General features: G+C 54.4%; 1 long non-coding RNA gene across 2 annotated transcripts; it reads right to left on the minus strand.

Moving 5' to 3' along the window:
- Nucleotides 1–2,879: 2,879 nt before the first annotated feature.
- LOC144721815 (uncharacterized) lies at nucleotides 2,880–14,823 on the minus strand. Of its 2 annotated transcripts, XR_013585978.1 has the most exons (4): nucleotides 14,598–14,823; nucleotides 14,355–14,493; nucleotides 11,666–11,811; nucleotides 2,880–4,121 (listed from the first exon to the last, which is right to left on the minus strand). It is a non-coding gene; the product is annotated as an uncharacterized LOC144721815 (long non-coding RNA). The 2 variants fall into 2 exon arrangements; XR_013585977.1 differs by having other exon boundaries at nucleotides 14,355–14,823.
- Between the last annotated feature and the right edge of the window lie 1,984 nt (nucleotides 14,824–16,807).

A 16,807-nucleotide genomic window follows, 5' to 3' on the forward strand; every position in this document is an offset into this window, starting at 1 on the left:
TGTCTCCCCTCGGCCTCCACCCCCCCCCACAACCCTGGCTCCTTCCTCTCCCCATGCGCTGCCCCCTCCTCTGCCCCCCCCCCCATCCCGAAGGATCAAAGGGCAGCGATTAACGCGAGTCGCCACCGTGCATCTTGCCCGAGCGAAGGGACCCAAACGCGATGTTTATTGCAAAACATTTTATATAATCTCTCCATTTCACAAGCCATTTACTCCCAATCTACTGCTCTCCCCTGTTGGGTCAAAGCACGGAACGCGAGATAAAAATCGGGGGCTGCGTATCCGAGTCGCCCTCCGGTCCCCCCCCCACCACCACCCCCCCACCAGCGCCCCGGCTCCACGGCAGCGCTGGCACCGGACTGGAGTCATCATCCCACCAGGACTGCAGCTCCAGACAGCACCGGTCGGCTGCCCCCGGCATCAGCATTCACGGCTGGGCCAAGAGTAAGCCGAGTGAATAAGAACTGGAGTACAAAACTCATTTGAAAGCGCCGTCTTCAAACTCACAGTCATTCAATCTCTCTCTCTCTGTGCCCACTCTCACAACTCTGCTCCGGGGAGGGAGGGACAACTGCTTGAAACGTCAGACTGCTGTCCATATGTTTGCGCTGCGAGGCTCCCTTTGTAATCCGAGCGGCGCTTATTGGTTATGCCGACTGGGATCGATCGTCGCACCGATCCCTCGAGACGACGCAAATGGTGCAAGGCCATTGTGGGTTGGCACGGTCTCTGCTTTGAGACGACAGAAGCAGCAGCAGCAGCAGCAGCAGCCAGTGCGCTAGATTTAACAAACTACTGAGGAAACCCCGGGTCTCCTTGCAAAATTTTTTAAAAAAAAATTATCGGTGAGATAATGGAGTCGCAATACACGCAAAGTTCGTGTAAAAGGTAAAGGAGCCGCAGTTCAACTGCCGGCCCACGCCACCGCTGGCAGAAGGGCCACCAAAAGAGGCAGCACGGTTGTCGGCATAAATGAGCACGAGGAATCTCAAAATACCAATTCCTGCAAACCAGGACGCACCGCTCGTTTAGTGAGGACCCGCAGACCTCCGCAGGGAATCCTGGCATCAGAAGCTTCCACTGTCGTGTCCTCGACTCGTGACAGCGCGGCGTTATTGTCCACCGGACGAGGTCTCAACAACCACCGCCTCGCGGTAAACATTTCAAATCCATGCCAACAAAGTGCTCGAAAACATGGGTGACTTCGGGAGTAAGTCAGCGATTTGACGAATACACGAAATGTGGCAGTCAGCCCGTGGTGATTCCCACCCCCCCCCCCACGACCCCCCCCAGTGATCCGATGAATTGTTACGATTTGTGGCAGTATCTCGATGGAATGTTCGATCACTTTCGCCCACTCACCAACTCTCAACCCGTACACGTCGCTGTTTCGTGTGGAAACATCCTTTGGCTGCCGCCCCCCTCCCCCCGCGCGCCACCACCCAGAACGTAACCTCACTGTATCCTGAATGACACGAATCGGCGCAAGCGAAAAGATCATCGGTTCGCCACGCGCGCGACACCCCACGGGCACCGCGGTTGCGCGCGACGGGCTCGGCGCGCCGTTACCCCGGGGCCACCGGCGCGCCACGGCTCGGCGGGCACGACCGTCGGCCCGGCTTGGGCGCCCTCTGCCAGGGCTCCGGGTTTTGATCTCCCCTCCAACTTTCCGACGCGGCCGACGTGGCCGGCGGTGGCGGCGCGGGGACGACTTGACATCGCTCGCTCTCTGGAGCAAGGGCCGCAGATTAGATCGGCTCAGCGCCAGCGAGCAAATAGCTGCAGCAGAGGCGCACGCGGAGAGACGCACGCAGTTCAAAAAAAGAGGCAAATGTCAACACAGCGGCTCTCCAGACAGCATTTAAAGTGGTTAAACTGATCGGGTAACTGGAGGGAATTCTCCTGTGAGGGAAGTCTGTAGCCGTAGAGACTGGCCTGGGGAGGTCGGATGTGCGCAATCGGGGGTGCGGTGGGGAGGGGGAAGGTTGGCACGAGGGAGGGGGAGATGGCACCGGGGCCTCTTTCCCCCACGATCATCACGACCCCCGCACTCTCACAGCCCCCCACGATCATCACCACCCCTGCACTCTCACAGCCCCCCACGATCATCACCACCCCCGCACTCTCACAGCCCCCCACGATCATCACGACCCCCGCACTCTCACAGCCCCCCACGATCATCACGACCCCCGCACTCTCACAGCCCCCCACGATCATCACCACCCCCGCACTCTCACAGCCCCCCACGATCATCACCACCCCCGCACTCTCACAGCCCCCCACGATCATCACCACCCCCGCACTCTCACAGCCCCCCACGATCATCACGACCCCCGCACTCTCACAGCCCCCCACGATCATCACGACCCCCGCACTCTCACAACCCCCCACGATCATCACGACCCCCGCACTCTCACAGCCCCCCACGATCATCACGACCCCCGCACTCTCACAGCCCCCCACGATCATCACGACCCCCGCACTCTCACAGCCCCCCACGATCATCACGACCCTCTCACTCTCACAGCCCCCCACGATCATCACGACCCCCGCACTCTCACAGCCCCCCACGATCATCACGACCCTCGCACTCTCACAGCCCCCCATGATCATCACGACCCCCGCACTCTCACAGCCCCCCACTCCCCCCCCGGCCCACCACCGACCCCGAGGACCCCACTGCCCCGCTGTGCGGCACGGCGGAGGGAGACGGCAACAGCGGAGGACGCGAGGGCCACGCGACCCCGCCAGGGTGCGGACACGGCCAGAGGATGCCAGCGACCACTCGGAGACAACGTTGCCTCGAGGACACCTCGAGGAGAGGCTGCCCACTCGGACATTCGCTGCCAAACTTAGAGGCCGTGGGCACCAAGGGATACCCCGAGGAGGCGCTCCGACAATGCAAGAGGAGGCATCGCCAACTCGGAGGCGCTCGCCAGCGCGGAGACGGACGGCTGGGGGCACCGCCGGATCCAGGCAGCACTCGCGGCCAGACGCGGCGAGCACAAGGCAGCTCCCCGTTCCTTTGTTGTTGCTTTCAGTTATTTGGTGGCTCCGTATCTTTTTTTGCATCCTCAACATTTTCCACAATTTAAAGTTTACACTTTGAAATTGTTTAAAACAAGAAACCCAAACCCTCGCACCGCTCCCCCGCCTCGGCACATTACCCTCGCGTGATTAGGGTTAGTGCGACGATTACGATTTTGTTTACGATGATGCAGAGATTACGCTTCTTTACGATGCCTTTTATTTGTAGCAATAATCGCAGCATTATTTTTAGCCTCCAGTTGAGGTTTTTTCGACGCTACTTTTTAAAAATGAACGCGGAATAAAGTTGCAATGATCAAAAATCACTCGGCGTGACACTCCTGAATTGCTCGCATAATGACAATTGTCGTTGTGGGTAACAACACAAGTAATATTTCGCTGCCATCGAACACGATGCATCTCACGTCACAGAAATTAACACGGCAATTCATCAGTCCCCAGCAGCACGTGCAAGTGTGTGCGTGGCTCTGTGCGCGCGCGTGCGATAGCGTGTACGTGCGATCGTGTGTGTGTGTGCGTGCGATCGTGTGTGCATGCGATCGTGTATGCGTGCATGTGTATGATCGTGTGTACGTGCGATCTTGTGTTTGTGCGATCGTGTGTGCGTGTGTGATCGTGCGAACGATTGTGTGTACGTGTAATCTTGTGTATGTGCGATCGTGTGTATGTGCGATCGTATGTGTGCGTGTGTGCATTCGTGGTTCTGAGCGTATTCGATCGTGTGAGTGCACAATTGTGTATGTGCAAGATCGTGTGTGCACTGGTGTGTGCGTGCGATCGTCTGCGCGTGTGTGCAATCGTCTGTGTGTGTGTGCGCTCGCGCATGCGTGTGTGCGTGCGTGCCAACTGCCAGGAGCCCCTGGCCATGATAAGGGGCCTCGTTTGGCGGCGCCGAGGCGGTGGCCGGAGCAGGGAGGCGGAGCGGTGGCGTGGCCCCATCTGCCCGAGCGGTGACGGCGGGGCTAGCGGGGCTGGCGGTTTGGAGGAGATAGCGTCGGCCGATCGCGCACGTTGTGGGTAGGAAGGGGATGGAGCTCTGGCCGCGGGTGGGCGAGGGCGCACGGATGGGTGCTCTGGAGAAAAAAAAAGCCTTATCATCGCCGTCATCTGAGCGGATCGGAGACAGCAGGATCCCGCGCTGGGTTGCGACGCGCCCACGCGACGAGCGGCACCATCCACGAATGACAATAAAAGTTAATCGCAGCCGTTGTCAATCCACTGCTGGATGACGGTCTTTCCAAGCTGGTCGGTGTGGGATGGCGATTGGAGGTGGGGGTCCCCAGGACCAGTTTTGGTGATGGTAGCCGCAGCCGGGAATCAAACTCGGGTGGCCGGGTTCACCGCGCAGCGTGCTAACCACTGTGCCTCCGCTCCGCCAACAGACAAAGCGGTGACCTTTGCATAAAGCGATGAGGCAGCCCACTCTCTTTCGCAGGGGAGGCATTGGGGGGGGGGGGGGGAGTCACACAAACAGACGATGTGAGAGATGAGCACGCAACACGGGGGTTGCACCAAATTCAGAATGATGGTGCCTGGCAAACGAACGTTCAAACCGAGCAGACAACCACACCAACACAGGGAGCTGCCCATCTGTCCACGGTGACGGAATAACGTCTATTCGCTTAAACACACACACACAAGGCTTGGTTAAACCTGCACGCAGTGAGCCCAATTACATCAAGGGCTGTATACCAAACAGGGCCCTTCAGATTGCACATTGTTCCCAACAGCACTTATCTGCTGCCGCTACTTCTGCCCTTTGATGTCTGCAAGGCTCGGATTCCTGGGCTAGGGCACAGAACCTACTTCATCAGGGGACAAATTAACTGCTTATACCATCCACCAGGCACCACCCCACCCACCCAGCCACCGCCTCCCACACAACCTCAAAACAACCACCCACCCCCACAACCACCGCCCCCCCTCCCCCATCTCACCGTCCGCTCTGTTCTAACGGTGGGTCTGAATTGTAGCAGTGGGGGGGTGAGAAGGGGGGGGCAGGTGTGTGGTGGTTGGGGGGGGGTGGGGGTTGCTCATAAGTTCGGCATCACGGCAGAGAGAGGAGCCAGGAAGATAAGCAGGAACGAGGCTGGCATTGGCCCGCCATGGCGTTCGGGGTGCAGAGTTAGCGAGCGAGTTCGCAGATGGACGAGCAACTTTACAAATGGGCCAGCGAGTTTACAAATGAGCAAGTGAGTTTACAAATAAGCAAGCGAGTGAGTTTATTGGAGCAGCAGTGAGCGAGTTTACAAATGGGCAAGAGAGTTTAGAGAAGAGGGACCACGTGAATTTAAAGAAGAGGCATTGAGCGAGTGAATTCATGGGGGGAATGAGCGAGTTTTAGAGGGGAGTGAGTGAGTGAGCGAGCGAGTGAGCGAGCGAGTGATTAAGTGGGTTAACATAAGAGCGAGCGTACCACAGAGCGAGCGAGTGAGTTAACAGAAGAAGCAGTGAGCGAGCGAGTGACTTTACGGGAGGAGCGAGTGAGCGAGTTAAAGGAGAGCGGGCGAGCAGGAAGCAGTGGGGGTAAGAGCGTGGTGGTGGTGGTGGTGGAGGAGAGAGAGACTGGTGGCCGGCTGCAGACCCGTGGCTCTGGGCAATAAACATCAAAGGCTGCGGCTCCCAGAGGAGGCAGCGGCGGCCTCAGACGGGAGGCAGCTCCATTCCGAGCTGGCGTCAGGACGGCTCCGCGGCTCCGTCTGGGGAGAGGGCGTGGCCGGCGGCACGGAGAGGGGCGCGGGGGCAGAGGGAGGTGACGAGGAGGAGGGTGGTGGGGGGGGGGTGCTGGGGGTTGCGGGCACGGGGAGATGTTTAGTTGTGTTCGGAGTCGGGTGTAGGAGGGGGGCAGACTTGAGGTGGTGCGTGAAGGAGGCTGGAGCTGTGCGGGATGAATAAACAGTTCCAGTTTGTGTTTGTTTATGAGCACGGGTCCGGGCACAACGATGCATGCCGCCGCCCCACTCACTGTACGCTCGTCGGCGCGACTGCGGTTCTGTGGGGTCAACACACGGCACTACAGCGTGCCGCCTCGGCGGCTCGCGATTACCTTGCGGCGTTGTCGAGTCGCGTGGCTGCGAGGCTTCGCGAAAGCGAGCGCGTAGCCGCGAGTGCTCGGGAAACAAATCTCCTTGAGAAACGTGCGACTCAACCGTCGGCGAGACCCGGCAGAGCTCCGCACGTTGGCTCGTGATGTCCTGATCGACTTGCCGGAGCACGGCACGCCTGGCTCCAGGTCTGGCAGGCGATCCCGGGTAGCGCACCTGGTAGTTTATTCACTTATTTACTTACCGATTTATTTTTCATGAGGAAAGGCCCACTGAGAGCTATAAAGCTCTTTTTCAGAAGCGACCTGGCCACAAATGATAGCTCAACGAAGTGGCTTATCGTGTGGGATTTTATAGCAGCAAAATACTCTGAACGTGTGTTGATTCTGAATGTGAGACAACACCGAAGGGCCCAGACAGGGTCGGAATGGAACCCACGACCTCCTGCGTACCAGGCGAGGGAGATGACATCTCGCGGTGGAATGACGGGATGGAACCGTCACCTTGTCACCCGCGCACACCTGGCTGCCCGGTGACCGTGCGTGCGGCCGGCACACCTGGTGCCCCGAGCCACCTGCGTGGTCACGGCGACTGGAACGCGGCTCCTCGGCAACGTGGTCGTGATAGGGGATGTCCGCCGCGGTTGCGAGCCGGATAAAAGAAGTTCGATTTTGTCAAAAAGATCATTTATGGAAGTGATATTCACATGTAGGTTGGTAAAAAAACGGAAAACAATTCGTTTCTTTTTCAGAGGCGGTTATCATTGCATCGTCGCAAGAGAAAAAAAATATAAACTCTACGATCGGATGTCAGCGATAGATTCAGGGAGCGGAGTAACCGAGCACCCGCGACATTCGATGCCAAACACAGAGCTGCAGTTTGAAGAGGATCATTTCAAACGCTCACTGCGGAGTACAAACACGCGCGATGTTTAATGCAGTGCCAAAGTAAAAAAAAAAGAGAATGAACTCCGAACAAACCACACACTAAAGAGCAAATTTCTCTTCGGCGAAAATATTTTAAAATGTGGTTCTCATTTGCCGAGGCCAACACATCTGCCAGCGAACGCATAACCCTCGCCCCGTCACATCTCTCCAAGATTCCCACGTTGTAACTTACCGTCATTCTCCGCCAATGATTCAGCCATGGAAAAAAAACGAGCGCGGTCGTCCGATCCAAGCCCCTCCTCTCCCAGCGAACCTACCAGTCGTCACAATTCCAACGTTCGATCCGAGAGCAGATTCAAATTCTGTCTCGCGTACCCCATCCCGTGTCCGTTCCCGTCGCTCCGTCCCGTCTGCCCCATGAGCATCAATGTCAACGTTGCAAATAATTGCACATGATTTGCATGAATGGTAAAGATTTAAACATTGCACGCGTGATTGGACGCACTCGATCGTGAGTGGGGGAATCGAAATGGCTCGGGAAAGCGCGCATTGGCGCAAGTCGAAAAAGAGCTTACGGAAGGGAAATGCCCTTCCTCGAGTCATGTGACCTCTCCCACAATCACACGTGGGTCCCCACTCCCTCTACCCGTGGGTCCCCTCGCCTTCTACCCGTGGATCCCCTCGCCCCCTAACCGTGTGCCTTCCCGGCACTCACACTGCCAATCACAGCAATGAGTAAGGACCGATTCTGCCGCTTTCTGTGAATGTAAAGAAACTCGCATGTGCAGGCTGTAAACAAATAAAGTGTAACAACAACACCAAAGGCACAAAGTGATTTCGGAGACCAAAAGGTGCAACTGTGGCCACAGGCTCGAGCCGCCCATCATGCCTTGTATGTCGTGTGACATCGCAACGCCGCTTGAGACCAGCGACCCAGAGGAGTGGCCCCGCTCTTCTGGGTCGCTGGCCATACCGCGCGGCTCCGCGCCACGCGCTCTCGCGGTACGACCCGAACGCACGGGGAGAGCGCAAAGCAGCCGTGATAGGAGCACGAATCCCATCATTTCTGTCTCAACGCGCGATGTTTTTAATGCACTAATTTAAAAAACATTTCACTCAAATCATCCCTTCAGATGGGACGTCTCAAATGCAACGATGGGACGTCTCAAATGTAACGAGGGCATGAAGGTGTCACCATGCCGCGCGGGCCCCGGACGGTTCCCAATCGTGCCGAGACATTTTCAGCGCTCCATCCTCATCCGCGCACCGCCGCACCTCCTCTGCTCCCCTCTCCCGAACCCCTCCAACCGACCCCGACACACACAACCCACCCCTCCACCCCCACTCCATCGCCCGACCGTACCCCGCGGGCCGGGCCGTGTTGCCGGCGTGCAGGAAGTCGCTACAAAAGGGGTCGCGTATCCCTGTGAGAGGGCGACTGTTTTCGCTCCATAAGCGCCTAATTTATAACACGTGTGGGGCCAGCCGGTCCGCGCCTCGCCAGCCAGCGCGCTCTCCAGGGGCCGGCCCAGAGAAACGCGACGCCTCGGCGCTGTGCGCGAGTGTCCACTCGTGCTGCGGCCGTTCGGTGAAAACCCGACGTGCGCGCTTACGAAGCGACGCGATTCGGGTCGCGTCGCAGCGTCCCGAGACGCTGTGCGGATACGGGGGAAGAGGGGCGGTGGGGGGCGTGCTTATTTTAGGGAGAGAGACGCAAGTCGGTCATAGTGATGCCCGGTGAGTCAATGAGTCCATTTGAGTTATTAGATTAAATTCAGAGTCTATGAATCTCTGCACGAGTCGATACAATACAATTGTTACATCAACGTTGTACATAAACAGTGAGATTAATAGTTTTTATTGAGGCGGTCAAAGGTCCCTATGCGAGTCTACGGGTCTCTATGCGAGTCAATACAAACGATGATTTATATCGTGTCTAAATGCGACCATGCCTCAAGACGCAGTAGAGAAACAGCAGGCGTATTCACTTTATAGAGAAAGGGAAGCAGTCGGTCATAGGCAGAGGAAGCAGAGGAAGGCGTTGAACTGGGGCCGGCAGGGAGTCCACAGCACGGGCAGCTGGGGGGAGGGAGTTATAGGCGATGGGAGCAGCCAGAGGTGGGACAAAGTCATTGTTATGCAAGTCCAAGTCGAGTCGCAAGTCATCAAATTCATGACTCGAGTCTGACTCGAGTCCAAGTCACATGACTCGAGTCCACACCTCTGGGAGCAGCAGAGGAGAATGGGCGACCTCACACTGAGCAAGCCTGGCCCGGGGGGAGGTTCGGCAGGCAGCGTTGGAATCATTTTAAACAAATCTCTTGCGCGATACTGTGCACCCTCCTGACTAATCGGAGAAATCCCTGTGCAGGTGATGCATGGGGGTTGGAGGGGAGGTGGTGTGGGCAATTCACCCTCAACCCCTCACCCCAGGATCGTTAAAAACATTGCCACCCCAAACCGTTGCTCTCGCACCAAGCGGATATTTTTTTAAAGCCATTCTTGAATCAAGCGAAGAGATCTCAATAACAATTCAATTGTCGTCCTGTGAATGTGAACTTCCTATTCGATGCCGCTCAGCGATTTTAAAAATGTTGTCGCGGATTATTTTGGGATTTGTGCTGCAGCACCGGCATGCAGTGGGCAAGGTTGTGAAACTCGAGCAGCTGTGCCCTGTGGACGTCGCTGGCGAGTGCGTGCGTTTGTGTGTGTGTGTATATACACGTCGGCCTTCATAGGTGCTTGCTAAGAGCACTTGCCCCAATAGTATTTAAAGCTATATGGCGGATATTTGTCTGTGTGTATGTGTAGCGGTTAGCGTGCTGCGCTACAAACCCCGCTACCCGAGTTCGATTCCCGCTCCCGGCCAACACCAGTGACAATTATCTGAACCGATCAAGGGCAACCCCTAGATCGACTCAGCCTCAAATGAGTAGCTATTGCATATTGCAGTGTGTAAACATCTCCACGAGGGAGACAAAGGTGGTTGGGCATGGTGCAGGCCACTTAACTCCCTCGTGAACCGTGTCGACTTTCATAGGCACTCGCTAACAGCACGTGTCCTAGCAGTCTGTTAAGGCGAGGAACCCGCTAATCCAGGTGTGATTGCTAACCATGTCCATCATCGGTGGCGAGTCATATCTGAATGGGTGTTGGAATTTACTTGACCCTTTCCGGCAGTAATACAAGTTTTAAGATGTTCAAACACCAAATAGACACCTATTGCGAGGCATCAAGTTTGCTGTAACCACACGTGCTTGTGTCAAAACATACACACGTGCTTTTATAATGTATGCATTGTCTGATTCGCCTACACCGGAGGCATCCTCCTTAATGGGTTTGTCTCACCTGTATTAGACCAGGGAACGCCACAATGTGAACAGCACTAATGCAATGTTAATGTCAAAGCATTAATAGATCGGGTTGAGCATGGTACCCTTTCTGCCGATATCAAGATGATTATAATTGTTTTTTCATCATCTTGATACCGGCAAAAAGGAACCCATAGATATCAACCTTAAATAAGTTCCTGGTACGATCAGCACTCGGGAAATAAGAGGCGGCTGGGTCTCTCTGTCGCTAGGCACACCACCGCCTCGTGCGTCATACCGGACTCAACAGGTACTCGCTAACAACATCATTCCTTTACCTTGCTGATCTCGTCAAGGAGGATAAACCACCACATGAACTCCGGTCATCATCGCAGCAGCTTTTGGCGAACCATTGAACAAAGACAGTCACTGCATTGCGTGCTTTCAGATGCGCTTCTGCAGCTGTCTGGAAAGCTTTTCCTTCCGATATTAGAAAGCAGCTGGACCTAAGCACTTTTAAATCAACTAGATTTAAAACTCATTTCTTTATAACTGCTTTATGTGTTTAGTTTGTTGTCCTTATCCCGCACGTCCGATCAGCTGGGTTGGCTACGCACAGTACGAAAGAAGTTAATTATACATACTCTTTGCTTCTTTCGGTAAAGTCATGTGGGTACAAAATAAAACAAAATAAATCACGACGTTTTGGGCGCAACACAAGCGTCCGTCATCAGGTGGGAAAGCATGGTCTGCTGCAGAGGCAGACTGTTTTAAAAAGGTTTGAAATGGGTGTAGCCCAAGGGTCAATGTACTTACATCTATTGAACTGTTAACTGTTACTCAATCCCAGGAAACATCTCTAATAATGAGATACACTCCGCATCTGCCAAAGCTCTTGACCAGACGTCATCAAGACTTAACGCCACCCTGTTGCTAATCCTCCACACGACACCGTCGCCATCAGTGCTTGCCCCCCCCCCCCCGTCCCGTCGAGTCTGGCAAGGCCTAAACTATTTTGATTTTACCAGGTAAGGCCCACTGAGCTATGTATCTCTTTTTCAGCAGCGACCTGGCCACAATTGAAAGCTCAACGAAGTGGCTTGTCACGTGGAAATTTAGAGCAGCGTGTTTCTAAATGTGGAAGGAAAAACCAGAGGACCTGGAGGAATATCCATGCGACCACAGAAAGAGAGACACCGCAAACTCCAAATATACAGGCATCAGGGTCAGGATCGAACCCACGACCTCCTGGAAATCAGGCGAGGGAGTTAACATCTCGCCACCGTGGCGCCCAGTACACGATGGGGGTGGGGGGGGGCGTCTGTGTGTGTGCGTGTGCGGGGAGGCCGAGCCGTGCCGTGTCCGCGTTACTCACCTGCAGAGCGTGCAGCAGCTCAGCGAGTGCCGCACCTGGGCATCCCCCACCCCCTCCCACCGTGGCGTCCGGGGGTCGGCGTCGACGCGTGACCCCCGCGTCCTCTCGGGTCGACCGGAGCTGTGGGCTGGGGGTCCCTCGGCCGCCTGATAACGGGAACACGGCACATAGTCGTCTCGCGTATGAACCCTTTAGCGATTGCAGCCTTCAGCGGTGCTGTTTATTGGTGGCCGCTTGGCGTTTTCTAGCCTTCGGGGCCCAAGCTCGACACCTCGCTCTGACCATGGCACACGGGGAGAGAGGCCCCTCATCTCTGTCTATCCACTGCTAGATGAGGGCCTGGCCGCGCCGTGCGGGTCACTCGCGTTCTCTGACCGTACTTCACCACGCTGATCGGTCAAAAAACAAACAAACAAAAATAAATTATACTTTCCTGCTCAAATGAGAATTGAGACGGTGCTCACCTCTTGTGTACGGCTCTGAGCCAGCGGTGGAAATTCCACATTCCTATGGCGGGTTGAGTCTATACGTAGAACAGCCACTTTTGACTACCCCACAAAGTGGGACCCATTTCATTGACCCCGTAAAAATGATCGGTTGAGTCAACCCCCATCCAGGATTAGAAATTTATCAGTAACTACTCTGTGTCTCGTTCTCCCGCCCTACCCCCTCCTAATTGTATCCCAGCTGTGCTGTCGCCTGTTGTGTCACGGGACGAGGAACTTTCAATTTGTAACTCTCAAAGTGAGTGGTGAACCCACGGTGTGTCAGAGAATGGCCCTAGAAGATGAGGTGAGTGCTCAACGACTCTGAGCAATGACAACAAGCCGCCCTGACCCCTCAGATTCTATTTAAATTCACGTCAATTGACGAAGAAATTCCCATTCGGAACTGTCGCAGCCAGCGGCGCATCATCCATCACTCGTGTGTCAGAAAACGGCCCCTCGGAGAATGACTCCACTGAGTACAGAGCTACTGCTGAAGTCACTGCAGCACACCGCTTTGCCACGTGGGGCAACGTCTTGTATAAGCCCTGTAGAGTATTGGTCGCACACCAAATCAACGTGTGTAACACACACACACAGCTGGAATAACCTGTTACTGTGAAGCATCTACACGAACAAGTTTATGTTGTGCCATCATTGATAATGTGTCCGTGAGCTCCAACTCGCTTAACCAGAGAGAGAAGCCCACCTACCTGGGTTCGAACCCAGCCTCGCGGAAGTTGCCGGCTCAAGGGGCCGTCCATAAATGACGTCACGCTATTTTGGACGATTTTTGACCCCCCCCCCCTTCGTCACACGAAGGGGGGGGGTCAAAAAGGACAACAAACATGACGTCACAAAGCTCTGCCCCCCCCCCAAATTTTTTTTAAACATGCTTCAAATCGCTTTAAACTATTGTCATTGTAGTGCGTATTTAATGTGGCGCTGCATTCTGATGTTGTAGGAGAAAACATTAATTAAAACGTCTATTTATTTAAAGTTGCGTATTTTGATGTGACGTCATATTTCTCACCCCCCCCCCCTCGTCACACATCGTCACAAATGTCTGACCCCCCCCCCTCCCCTTAGGTACGTGACGTCATTTATGGACGGCCCCCAAGAATCGATTCTCTTTGTCGAGTGGTTACCGTGTAGTTTTATACACGTGGTTAAGTTTATCATCTTAAATGACATAATCGCAGCAGCATCATCATCAGCCGTGGCAAATTCACTGCTGGATGACAGTATAACAGCATATCTGCTTAAATCGTAAACACAGAGCAGTTAAAGGTCTTCCAAGAAACAACGATGGCGTGTCATTGTGCGTGTGCTCATCGATCTTAAACGAGTAATCGATGATGCATCGTTAAAGGATTGCTGCGGAAACACGAATTACAAACGTGGTGGTGGTTGGTGTTGTTCAAGTCGCACGCGCGCTACTCGTGAACACAATTCCTGCACAGTTGTCAAAGCGAATTCACTTTGACTGTAATTTACATAATTACCCTCCATTTAAAACAGTTACATTCACGTACAGTGCCGTGTTCATGTCCAACTCTCATTTAAATCTCCGTCAGAGAGACGGGAGAGTCGGGGGCGTAGTCAGTTCGCAATTACGAGACCCCAAGGCAGCCGGGCCTAGACCCAACCCTGGGCCACCCCAATCCCGGGCCACCCAGCGGGCCACTTCGGCCACTGGTGCGGGTGGACCAATTCCCTCCCGTCTGTCTCTTTCCCTCCCTCCAACTTCTGTCGACAACCTCGCTCAATTCATCACCGAGGTATCTGGGGCACACCTTCAACAGTGGCTACTTCTAGCTGGGACGCGTGGCGTTTTTAGGCCTTTAGCTCGGCAACCGAGATATGTTTGTGTTGTTAATTACAACTCGGCCACAGTGAGGTCACATTGGTGGGCCTCCACGGGCCGCACTCTCCACCCTGGGCCACACCGAGCCTCCCCGCCCCCTCTGCACCCAGGCACGCCGATCCCCTGTAGGCCGAGGCCGCCAGAGGCTGAGCTCGCTTGATCAACGCGTCCTGGTCTTCCCAGGATCGTGCTCACAGCCGTTGCACTGGAGGACCTTGAATAAGGCCTTGCCCAGGTCATGAATAAGAACACGCGACTCGAGCCAACGAAGGCGTGTTTAGCTGTACAGCAGTTATCCCGCTTCTCTCTGGATGTGTGCCCGGTCAGTGTTTTGTACCTCGGAGGTTGCAGCCCCCTTGGCAGGGCCCTCTTGCTGCGCCATCGTGAGTCACCCCGAGACCTCCACCCCGAGACCAGGGCTACACCACTGCTTGGGCCCTGGCTATTCACCATTTCATCCACCACTCGCTGGGCCACTGCCAACATCAGTCAAGGGTAGAGGACGACGCAGTGAAAATCGATGGTGGGGTGGGTCCTGTATATTAAAATAAACTATGTTTGAAAATAAACGTAGACATACCACACACACACAGACTGTTGAAACGTTGCGCGGAAGTTCGACGACTTCCTAGTCTGATGACGCACCGGGAAGACATGGGGGGGACCCTACACCGTACGGCGATGCCGATTATAAGACGCAGAATGTCGTGTTACTGAAGAGACGGCTGGGGGATAATCCGGTGGACGTGTGTGTACGTGGGGAGCGGTACAATGCAGCGAGTTGGCGCGGTAGGGGGTACAGCTGGTGGTGCATCTACCGGTCATCTCAGTCAGCCGACCCATGGCACCTGCTGGGTCTGTCCCGAGACCTCCTCCTGCCAGCAGCGAGCCTTCGGCACTTCACGTGGCAGCCTCAAAGTGCACCTGGCCTGGCACAGGCGCCGTGGTGGCGTCGTCGTAATTGAGGAGCGGTGGTGCAACGGTTAGTGCTAGGCTGCGCTACGAACACAGCTAGCTGCTGCACGAGTTCGATTCCCGCTCACGGCAACCAACACCAGTGACGATTATCTGAACCGGTCCTGGGCCTCCCCCTGAGGTCGACTCAGCTTCAAATGAGCACCTGGTGCGGTGTGTTAGGCATCGGCACTGGGGAGACAAAGGCGGTCGGGCGTAGTGGTGCTGGGGCGACCCAACAAGCCCTCCTCGTGTGCCGTTCGGGATTTCATCGGTGCTCGCTAACAGCACTTGCCTCAGCAGTGTGTTAGGGCTACACGGGGGGGGGGGGGGGTCTGTGTGTTGTGTACGTGTGAGCAGATTTGAAAACCTTTATTGGGTGCATCTTATAATCCGATAGGTTCCAGATTAATATAAATATTTTTTTTATTTAACCAGGGTGAGAACTTTAAGAGACCAGGGGCGAGTGTCGTTTGCAAGAGGGTCACCAACATTACAAAAGCAAAACAAACATACAATAAAGAAAGGTGCGCGTGTGTTCATTCCTGAATGTGTTTATTGACACGTTTGGGGCGCATCTTACTTCCCGGAGCGTCTTAGAATCCCGAATAGACGCATTGCCGGATTATCCGAGTAGCAAAATTAGCATATGACCGGTCGTGGAAGCCGTGCGTATTGACAAGGGTAGTGGTGTGTGACATGTCGAAGTACCAATGCACACGGAGAGACAGAGGGTGGGGGGCTGGGCACGTGGGTCAGGGTAATGAACGCGCACATTGGAGGCATCGTTGACCTACAAACACCTTGCATTGGATCGTAATTAATTGTAATAAAACGCTTCACGGTTTATGCAAATCGCGTGCGAATGGTGCATTGAGGCGAGCGAAGCGAACACTGCCGGGCAGAGAGCGTGGCCGGAATAGCGAGAAAACAACGAGAAAAGGGAGCCGCTGGAGACGAGGCCGTTGCAAACGAATAATCGGAATTCGTCGAATCGCTCAATCGATGTATGAAAAACAAGACGAGGTTTTACCCTGTCTGGCAATAAAACAGGAGGTGTTGAGATGTTCAAACACCAAACAGAAACCTTTTGCAAGGAATCAGGTCTGATGCGTTGACCGCACGCGCTTTTGGTGACCATGCTCCAATCATTCAACAAACATGCTCTGATTTCATTTTTCTCACTTTGATAGTGGCCGAAAAAGGAAACGTTATATGCATAATCGATGTTTACACTCACGATGAGATGCACGTGAAGTCGTGGGTGGGCGAAATCGATTTGAATCGAATATTCGTAAGGTCACAAACGGCGTGTTAACAACACGGGGATCTCGTAAATAATAATGTATACTCTTTGGTTCTTTCGGTAAAGTCACGTAGGTATAAAATAAAATAAATCACCTACGTGACTTTACCGAAAGAACCAAAGAGTTTGGATTCCTGCAGTCACGAAAGCTTCAAATCAATAATAATATGTTCATTGAGACGTCGTTGCCCGCTTCAGTGGTGTTCCATACTAAACAATCAGATACCACGTTTAAACGACGTGATTAGGAATTCAACATTGACACGGGCCACGGGATGGAGCGGTGGTGCTGTGGTTAGCGCCCCGCTTATGCGAACCCGGCCGACTGAGTTTAATTCCCGGCCATGGCTCGTATCATTAGTATCGGTCCTCTCTCTCTCCCTCCCTCGCCCGCCTCCATCAGCTCACTAAACTCACAAAGACCTGTCAATCATTACTACCACAGTGGAACAATGTAACACGCGGTACAGCATCCCACTGCTGTTTCATCGCAATTCAACTCGTGATTTTTATTCATTCATTAGGCATTG

The sequence above is a fragment of the Lampetra planeri genome, chromosome 12 (genome assembly GCF_965212315.1).
Source record: "Lampetra planeri chromosome 12, kcLamPlan1.2.h2, whole genome shotgun sequence".
NCBI classification, from domain to species: domain Eukaryota; kingdom Metazoa; phylum Chordata; class Hyperoartia; order Petromyzontiformes; family Petromyzontidae; genus Lampetra; species Lampetra planeri.